Genomic DNA, 9,216 nt, shown 5'->3' on the forward strand with positions numbered 1-9,216 from the left:
ATGATACAAATTAAACTCATACAAATTCAATACTTGGAAAACAGGAACTTTATATTTGAAACTGTACAGCATAAATAATGAAATGGTGCTGGAATTCCTTTAAACTCCAAGCTGTAAATTATTATTAAAAAAAAAAAGTATAAATCTGACAAATCTTCCCTTGTGCAAAGATTTGGGATACCACCTTTCACTTTCTGAGGGAGGGAGTCAAATGATCTATTTTGGAATTTCTAATAAGACAGGTATAGGGAGCAGCAGACTCTCCTTATATAATTACTGTACTGCAGCGGTTTCTCTGTGTCTCCTCTGGAGTCCTGCCGAATCAGAGCTCATTGTGGGCAAGGCCTCCACCGGTTTGCGGCCTGGACATCAGATTATTCGGAGTAATAAATCAAAGTGATAAAGGCATTGGGTTGGCTTGGCTCTATCGGCTTGGCTCTATCGACCTGACTACTAAATGGTTTAAGCACAGCTGGCATCTTTGGAGTGGTATGTGAGACGAGGATGTGTGTGTAATGCACGCCTTCATGGGCTCTGAATCCTCAAAACATCCACATAATCGGCTTGAACTATCTGCATGATACATGTAGGTGGGAAAAACGTAATTGGGAAACGAGCGTCAATTAGAATGCATTAACATTCATCCATAACACCAATAAATAAAAAAATATGCATCAGCAATTTGGTACTGAATTAGGTCGATTAATGAGCGAGATTCAGATATAGGCTATGCAGGATTGCCTAACAAAAAGTAGCGGCGTGTGCTCAGCCTCTGACGACTAGGCCGGGGTGAGAAATTAACACCTGCGACTGATTATCCCAGCCTTTTGTGTGGACAAGGACTCGTATATCCGCTTTAAAAACGCACTTGAATAAAAATAAATTTGTAAAAACCGCCAAGGAAAGTATGTAGAAGTTATATATATTTTTAGTAACAGACGGTCAGTGGCGCAATAGCCTATATGTTCGTGAAATTCGATTTAAAAAATATTTTCTTAAAGCATGGTCATCCCGTTACAGGCTAGACAAGTTTACCAAGAAACAAACGACATTCGAAACAGCACATCAAAAGACCAATATTTATGGTGAGTGAATCTTCAGTAAAAGGTGGTCAGATGAGAATGTTTTTAGTGCGACGGTGTAAACGCGGCTACTACCATGTAACAATGAAATGATGAAACTGGGAGTGGCTGCAATGCAATCACCACTCTACAGACAAAACAAATCAGCGTGTCAATGTCATGTACAAACTCAGATGCCACGTTTGAACAACAGCGATAGCCTATTTCAGAACTAAAGAAATTTGATTTGTCTGAAAAGCGAGATTTTGATAACTTCTGTCAAGTTCCAAGATCGTACTATATGACAGCAGCTTCTAATCGGGCTATTTAGGCGAACTATCATATTGATATGAATGGGGCGAGATTACCGACGGAGGTTTCTTACCGTGCGTGTTGTGTCAGGAGTATGCCGCTGACTCTGCAATTTAGGCGTTTTCAAAGCTGTAAAGCAGAGGACAGTCGGCGCTCCGCGCAGAAATCTGCCCCCAACACTAGGAAAGAAAACGGAAACTACGGGCTCTTGAGCACGCGCAAGGCTTAGTGCTCTTGAGGGTGGGGTGCTTCCTATCGTTTGCGCGCCCCCGCTCTTATCAACGCGAACGTCCCAGCAATAACAACGTAGACCTGTCTCAGAAGAAAATTACATATGAGTTTTGTTGAATTTAAATTCCAGAAACCATGGATGCCAGGAAGTCTGATAATTCATGGTATAAGTGACAACGAGTAAATTTGTATTTTGGCAGTTTATGATTTTAGGTCCTCATCCACAACACAAACTCCTTGAAAAATAAAGCTCTGTATAAGAATGTTTCCAGAAATGCATGTTCTGTAAAGGAAGTTTGCTCAACAGTCTGTGGACTTTATGAGATCAGATGTGTCTGATCAATGTCTGATCTGATAACATGGCAGGATTTCTTAATACCCATATAAAGGGAATCAGCTGCTTAGTGAATCACAGCATTGTCAGCATGCCAGTCTGAAACAATGATATCAGAGTGCAGAAGTAAAGGGAACTAGCCTTGTAATCAGATAGAAAAACACTACAGGGAAACGTGTACACAGTTCTAAAGAATTGTAGATGATTTTTGACTGGGTGCATTGTGCCAGTCAGTACATGTCTGTTGTTTGTCTCCAATGGCCTTCTTACATGTACATAGGCAATTACACCCAAGTTACCCAACATCTGCTAACAGGCTCTGCTGAAAAATGTGCCAGATCAGCAAGATTTCATGAGTTTCATAAGGCAATCCAAACACATCTTAACCGTCTTTCTAACCTATATTTCCTTGTATAAAGCTTCTGGGTCGTTCTCTCTGTCTCTCAGATAGTTTTAATTAGATTAACAATACCATGTGTGCCAAGTGCCAACGACTCAACACACAGTAATTGCTTTCTGGATCATTAGTCGGTGGCACGTTACACTGCAAACAAAGATGACTCCGAAACACTAGGCAAGGCTTCACAAAACGCTTTATTAATGAGACACTACAAACAATACACTGGAAACATGCATTTATTGCAATACTACAGGAAACAAATGAAAAGACAATCAACTTATACTACATAGCTGTAATGATTGAATTCCTGTGTAGATGAATAATACATTTTCAAAGTAATACATCATAGCATAATTCAATTTTGTTCCCACCCGAGTCAAGCCCTTTCCTCAGCTGTATCTCCTACGTTTATTCTGTAAGGGGTATGTACATTTTGCATGTGTGCAATTTTTCTATACATAAATAAACAAAATAAAATAAAAAAGTATACAAAAAACTCAAGTGGAGGTCAGAGAACCATGTTTAAAAGACCATTTTTATTACATTGTCCTTGAACATCTGTCTGTGGCTCCTCTTCAGTCATCTTCTGATGAGCACTCAGGCGCTGCCTTGCCTCACGGACAGCCTACATAAAGGCATCAAATATTGTATCAGTGAGCCATTGTGATTTGACAATAGGAAAGAAGTGACATGAATTGACAAGGATGTTCAGGTAACCTTCTGGATGGCATCCCTCGCAGGGTCATCCTGGAGAACCTTAGCCATGTCCAAAGCTCTTTCAAAGTGGGCAACACTGGATTTAAAAGTTGCCAAGCTTCACTGGGAGGGGACACAGAAGGAAAGGACTGTTAGGACCAGTTCAATGCTTTGACCAAGATCAAGTAGACCAAGACTAATCACAGTTTCCATGAAATCATCACTTGTGTCCGTCCCCAGGTTGTAATTCAAAAGAATCACCATTGATATGCATCTGATCAGAATTGTATGGACATTTTCCCATTCAATCCCATAAACGTCAAGGGAAAAGGGATACCTAGTCAGTTGCACAACTGAAAGCATTCAACCGAAATGTGTCTTCCGCATTTAACCCAACCCCTCTGAATCAGACGTCCACGGCATCGGCGCCAGGTGAGCAGTTGTGGGGGTTTACTGCCTTGCTCAACTGCAGAACGGCAGATATTTCCACCTTGACCGGCTCTGTGATTCGAACAACACTGTCCCAACACTCGAACCTCTAGGCTACCTGCCGCCCCTCAATGGAACCACAGTACATAAAAAATACATTATATTAATTAGATCAAGCTCAGACATGAGATAATGGCATTTTCTTTAAGAGTCTGTAAAGATGAACTTAAAATACAGGCCAGGGGGCCATTGCTTTTGCTATGCACATCACAACTTATCAACGACTCAAACAAGGGGTTTCTCCACACTTCTACCTGCACTTACTCTCTGACTGTGCCAACAACACACAGCCGTTCAGTTGCCACTTCTCATCAGCCATTTCATCGGCTACAGCGAGTGAGCGAACGCCGTAGTCCCGGGCCTTGGTGTGACGCTTCAGCTCCAGGTAGCAGCGACCTATCTCATGGAACAGCCAGGTCCTCTCCAGACCGCCACAGGCCAGGGGGATCTTTTCCTCCCAGCTGAGGATGGAGAAGCAAATACACAAACACAGTGGATAGAATGACACAGTGAATACATACATTAGGAGTCCTTTGTATTAAACAAAACTATTTGCTTCATCACCCAATCCAAACGTATAAAAACACAGATGTGATGCCATATACTTTGAGTTTCCACTTCCGCATCGATAGCCTGTGGGAACTTCCCTATTCTGGCGTACACTCGGCCAACATTATCAAGTGCCCTTGACTTTGCGTCTGGGAGTTTGCTGTTGGACAACAAAGAAAGCGAAAGAACACTTAAAACAATAAGATGCAGTCTGTGAAAAGCACTTGATTTGAAATGTGGGACGTTAGAAAATCATATACGCTCCCCTACGTATGTATTTGGATAGTGAAGCTAAAACTCTTAATTTGGCTCTATACTCAAGCATTTTAGACTTGAGATCAAATGTTTTATGAGGCGACAGTACAGAATGTCAGCTTTTATTTGAGGTTATTTTCATACATATGTTTTACCTTTTTAGATATGAATGCACTTTATGTATCTAGTCCCCTCATTTGAAGGTGTCAAGTATTTGGACAAATTCACTTAGTGTATTAAATGGAGTCAAAAGTGTAGTATTTGGTCCGATATTCCTAGTACGCAATGACTACATCAAGCTTGTGACTCTACAAACCTGTCGGATGCATTTGCTGTTTGTTTTGGTTGTGTTTTGGAATATGTTGTGCCCAATAGAAATGAATGGTAAATAATGTATTATGTCATTTGAGTCACTTTGATTGTAAATAAGAACAGAATGTTTCTGAACACTTCTACATTACTGTGAATGCTACCATGATTAAGGATAATCATGAATGAATCGTGAATAATGATGATTGAGAAAGATGTACAAAGACCATGCCCCCAATACATGCTAACCTCTCAACATTACCAATAAGAGAGGACGCTAGCATTTGATCTACAAAATCCTGGCCGTACAGAGCCAAATTAAACGTTTTAGCCTCACTATCCAAATAAATGCGTAGTTGAGTGTACCTTTCAGACTGAAATTAAGTGTCCACTCCACAGCACTCACCATTATCTGGCCAGGTCCAAGTCCTTCTGATGGTTGTCTAGTGCTCTGTCCATTTCCCACAGGTCAATCAGGGCATTTCCAATGCAGCTGTGAAGGTTCCCCAGCACCTCTTTCTTATTGGGAACCACCTCCTCTGACCAGCATTGAACTGACTTCAGGACCTCCAGAGCTTTCTTCAGGCTGCTCTCTGCATTGCCTGCAGTCAAAGCTTAGAGGGAAGAAAAAAAATAAAGAGTTTACCATTGACCAAGATGTATTGATAAGCATCAAACTATCATATTCATCCTTGGTTCTGTTCTGTCTTACCTGCATCGATCTCTTCCAGGCTCTTGCGTACAAAACGGGTGGGATCAGAGGGAGGGTTCTGCCGGGTCTTGTTCCACTTCCGCTGCATGAGATTGCGGTCTCTCTCCCGCGCATAGATGGGCTTCTGCTGGCGCCAGAACTCAGTGCGTGTGTCCAGATAGGTGATGCAGTTGAGGATGAGGTCCTGCAGTCTCTCCCCTCCCCGCATTTTACCTTTCACCAAGTCTGGAGGCCATTTATGACTTTGACTTTAATGGAATATTTACCCTTTACCACACATTGGGCTCTGTAATTCATGCTGATAATAATGAATGTGTAAAGGGAATCAAAAGACACGTAGAGGTCAATTCTCCAGATAGGGTACGTGATAAAAGAGCATCTTCCCAAGTGTGACAGTGTATTGATTGTGTACTGAAACGAAGATAAAAGAGTGAAAACACAGGAACATGCTAAGTAAAAGATTTCTGGCTGCCCTACCTTCATCTTTCAGTAGCTTCTCTAGGTACTCCTTATCGCTGTAGAGCTCTCCCAGAAACTGCTTGGCTGTCTTCTCACTCTTAGGCGTCTTCTTGTTCTGCTGCCTCATCTCCCTTCTCAGGGGGTAAATCAGCCCCTTCGGCCGTCCCTTCACCTGCCAATCAATCCCACACACAGAACTCATCATGAGGATGACACACGTGCAGAGGTGGGAAGAATTATGAACAAGATGCAGCTCATCATCTCAAGGCTTTACCATTGACTCACCTCATCTGCCTTGTGGAAGAAGGACAGGTCCCCCTTGTTTTCCAGTTTCACAGATGAGGGGCCCGAGGTGGAGAAAGATAAGCAATTTAGAAAACCATATGAAAAACTTACAAAAACTGCATTATGAGAACAATGAGGTACTCAATCTGTTGGTCTTTTACAAAAATATGTTGACGCAGTACTTACTGCCCACAGAGTTGTCGATAGCCTCTTGGGCCTTCTGGATTCCCAGTCTAAATTCCTGCAGCTCTGGCCACAGTTTGTTCCCCCCCGTGGTAAAACACCAGGGTAAACTCAAAGTTGCCCATGGTGTATAAAGCTTCAGCTTTCTGATACAAACCCTGGGAAATGAGGAATACAAATAAATCAATGGATTTTGCTTGGGAAATGATGACAAATCAGAAACAACAGTGTGCCCTAGTGGTCATTGAAAAGAAAAAAGCTTTGAATTTCAGTACAGTAGCTGGCTAACAGGGGGATACAGCTGTTCCGTTCCAAACAAAACAGACAATACAAAGCTTCCCTCAATAACGGCAAACACTGGCTGAGAGATAATACAATGACAGCTACACAATAAAGCCAAAGGCTGAAAATAGAACAGGGCTGAATAATGATGCCGAATGTTTAAACTGCACCTTTAAGAATTATTTGTCCTCGAGAGGCCTCTGCGTCCCTCAATGCATTATCAGAATCTCCCATCTTTACATAACATTTGGATCTGTCATCTGGCTGAAGAATCAATGCCTGAAAGAAATGTATAAACTGTCATTAGCTACAAATACAAACTTGACATACATGTAGTGTAGACTTGTGTAGCAAAAAAAGCCACTGACTGAGAAGACAGCCCAAACGACTTGGCAACCAGTGCATACGTTTTCGATTGACAGCTGTGTAACAGAAGAAATTGCCTAAATGCATATACAGAGATTGCATTCAACCACAAGCATAACGTTAACACTCAGCAAACATATTAAATGGTCATAGCTAAATAGCTAGCTATAAGTGGCTAAAAGTTTATTGTTTGGCTATCATTAGAGCTACCCCACAGATATCATCTATGCTACTAGTCGGTTCCTGGACACCCGCGATTCAATCAGATCACTCATTACACAAACTCCACAGCATGGAGAGGTAATGCATCTTTTGTCATTCCACTCAGTCAATAAACGAGCAAGCACACACTGCATTGTTAACCTGTGCTGCTCAGTCCCCAAGAGGGCCCGTTCGAGCGGATCACTTTTGTCGCCCTTTCAAAGTGTGTTGCATTATGGGGATAATAATTGTCCGACTTGCGCCTACATGTCAACAGCATGAACATTACTAAAATCATGTGATCAAAGGTCATCTTCAATGACTTCAGTTCATCTTCATGACTTCATCCTGCAGCCATCGCTTGTATTGTGGGAGGCTCTATTGCCAACCAATCATTAGGTTATGATTTCAGTTTGTGAGTGTGTGACATGGGGTTTGGAGAGATGTTTTTTTTCAACATTATAATGAAAACATTTTATAAACAATGGCAACACTGCCATGTTGATCTGAGCCTTGCGGTTGAAAAACCACATTAGTGTCTGACTTTTGGCTGTCTGAGATATACCTCCCCAGTCGGTTGCTTTAGCCTTACCACTCAAACGCGCCCACTCTTTTCACCATTTCTCCCAGTGGGCGGTGCGATACATCATGGTGGGCGTGGGTTTCAAAGTGCAAATGTAACGGATGTGAAATGGCTAGCTAGTTAGCGGTGGTGCGCGCTAATAGCGTTTCAATCGGTTACGTCACTTGCTCTGAGACTTGAAGTAGGGTTTCCCCTTGCTCTGCAAGGACCGCGGCTTTTTTGGAGCGATGGGTAACGACGCTTCGTGGGTGACTGTTGTTGTGTGCAGAGGTTCGCGCCCGAGGTCGGGGCGAGGGGACGTACTAAAGTTACACTGTTACACAAAGACTGTCCGATGAGCGTCCACGTTCATGTTCAACCGAGAACACTCCGAAAGGGACCTCTTTCATAAATTTCAGCCAGACTCGACCCTCGGGACCCAAAAGATGCACATTTTGGTTTTTAACGTAGCACTACACAGCTGATTTAAATAATCAACTAATCCTCAAACTGTGATTATTTGAATCAGCTGTGTAGTGCTAGGGCAAAAACAAAAATGTGCACCCATTGGGTTTACAATTGCACTTTCATATCAGTACATCATTTTGCTTTATTTGAACTAACGATAACTAGCTATCAGTGGAGGCTGGTGGGAGGAGCTATAGGAGGATGGGCTCATTGTAATGGCTGATGAAACGGCATCAAACATACGGAAACCACGTTTGACTCCGTTCCATTAATGCCAATCCAGACATTACACAGAGCCAGTCCTCCTATAGCTCCTCCCACCAGCCTCCACTGCTAGCTACCAAGTGGGTGGACCAGTTTTCCAAAATGTGAACAGTGTGTAAATTAACGTCAAGTTTTGCTTGCTAGCCAACCAACAATATCAAGACAATATACAATGAAATATATGAAACTGATCATGACTAGATTTAATTTCACTGCGATTGGTTAGTATACATGCAATAATACCTATATACCTAATACCTACATATAATAATACCTGTATAGAAACACACACGCCACATAACAAATTGTGATCTTATAACAAAATGTCTAAATGGCATCCTATCAAATATAAATGTGTTTTTAGTGAAAATATTGTTTAACATGTTTATTTGACACAGTGTGAAACTTGAGTTAAAAATAAAATTTTCGGCCCATTAGAAAGAAAAGGCGACTAATTTCTTCAATATAATTATTCATTCAGTTAAACCCATAAAACTGTCTTGTGGTCTTACTGTAGCCCATCAGTATTTATTTCAGGCTGGAGTAGATGTGCTCAAAGATGCCCTCTGGTGGTCTGAATGAGCATTAACGGCAACAATGGCTGACAGTAAAATACTATGAATTCACACTTTAATTTGCCTTATCATACCCCACTGCAGCACAATGCAACTACTAAATGAGGACACACTTCACACTATATACGCAGCAGTGCCGGTTGGTGCCGTTGAAGATTATGGAGAATTTGCCCTATACCAATCAAGAGATTGCTACAACCTATAGCCTAGAAATGAAAGTTTA

General features: G+C 41.8%; 1 pseudogene; it reads right to left on the minus strand.

Annotated features, from left to right (window-relative positions):
- Positions 1-2,514: 2,514 nt before the first annotated feature.
- On the minus strand, positions 2,515-6,791 carry LOC139564841 (outer dynein arm-docking complex subunit 4-like; annotated as a pseudogene).
- Positions 6,792-9,216: the final 2,425 nt, after the last annotated feature.

Source organism: Salvelinus alpinus, chromosome 36 (assembly GCF_045679555.1).
Source record: "Salvelinus alpinus chromosome 36, SLU_Salpinus.1, whole genome shotgun sequence".
Classification (NCBI taxonomy): domain Eukaryota; kingdom Metazoa; phylum Chordata; class Actinopteri; order Salmoniformes; family Salmonidae; genus Salvelinus; species Salvelinus alpinus.